Here is a 1,495-nt window from a genome sequence, read left to right on the forward strand (position 1 = left end):
CAACCCAATTAAAAAATTGTCAAAGGCCTTGAATAGTCATTTCTCCAAAGAAGATATGAAAATTGAAAATAAGTACTAAGATGCTCAACATCATTAGTCATTAGGGAAATGCAAATCAAGACCACAGTGAAATACCACCTCACAGCTACCAGGATGACTGTAATCAAAAGGATGAAAAATAAGCCTTGGCAAGGATGTGGAGAAATTGGAACACTGTACATTGCTGATGAAAATGTAAAATGGTGCAGCTACTGTGAAAAACCACTTGATGGTTCCTCAAAAAGTTAAACATAGAATTACCATATGACCCATAAATTCAACTCCTATATACCCCAAAGATTTGAAAACAGACTCAAACATATACTTCTATGCCAGTTTTCACAGCAATATTATTCACAGTAGCCCAAAGGTAGAAACAACCCAAGTGTCTCTCTCAGATGAATGGGTAAATTGAAATGTGATGTAGACATACAATGGAATATTATTCAGTCTTAAAATGAAATGAAGTTCTGATACTTTAGATGAACCTTGAAAACATTATGCTAAATGAACAAAGCCAGTTACAAAATGACAAATATTGTATGATTCCACTTATATCAAATATCTAGAGTTGTCAAATTCGTAAGAGACAGAAAGTAGATTAGAGGTTACCAGAGGCTTGAGGAGAGGGGAATGGAGAGGAGAATGGAGACTTACTGTTACAGAGTTTCTGTTTGCAATGATAAAGTCTGGAAATAGGTAGTGGTGATGATTTTACAGCACTGTGAATGTAATAAATGCCACTGAATGGCACAGTTACAAAATAGTTAAAATGACAGCTTTTATGTTTTGTATATTTTGCCACAAAAAATTACAACCAAAAGAAGAGAACTCGTTTATTCTTTCCTGTTTTTCCCCACAAAATAAATTAACAGTACTTTATAATATATTCACTTTCAGTTATTAATTTTGAAAATGTTATAGAAAGAGCTTTTCACTGGTTATTTTGGCAGGAGGTCTTGAAAATCCTAGGGAGCTGCCCTGATATCTCTTTAGCAGCTGTAATCGTTACTAAATTGTCCAATTTGTTCCTTTTAATGTTTTTGTATATTTTATCAGCTTCTGAAAAGTATATCAAATTCCATTATCTTTGAGCGGTATACATCTGTCGTATCTATAAATAGTCTGCAAAACAAACATTTAATTGAACTGCACTTTAACAATTCAGCTTTGGCTAACTCTATTGTAGTTAGAGTAATGATAATGTCTGTGACATGCACATAGCAATCACAGAGAATAATTACTGGTAATTACCTTCAGGAAAAATACTTGGCAACAGATATAAAAAATATAGTAAGTAACCTAGATTTAAAGACAAATCATTAGTATTTTTTTTTTTTGAGACAGAGCTTCTCTCTGTCGCCTGGGCTAGAGTGCCGTGGCATCAGCCTAGCTCACAGCAACCTCAAACTCCTGGGCTCAAGCAATCCTTCTGCCTCAGCCTCCCGAGTAGCTG

The 1,495-nt window shown here is 34.6% G+C and overlaps 1 protein-coding gene across 1 annotated transcript in view; it reads left to right on the plus strand.

The window, feature by feature from the left end:
- Positions 1 to 1,495, plus strand: part of LOC105825723 (mannosyl-oligosaccharide 1,2-alpha-mannosidase IB-like) — a 65,392-nt gene that overhangs the window by 17,783 nt on the left and 46,114 nt on the right. The gene's annotated exons all lie outside the window — the stretch shown is intronic.

This window comes from Propithecus coquereli, unplaced genomic scaffold, assembly GCF_000956105.1.
Source record: "Propithecus coquereli isolate 6110/MARCELLA unplaced genomic scaffold, Pcoq_1.0 Scaffold814, whole genome shotgun sequence".
In the NCBI taxonomy this organism is placed as follows: Eukaryota; Metazoa; Chordata; class Mammalia; order Primates; family Indriidae; genus Propithecus; species Propithecus coquereli.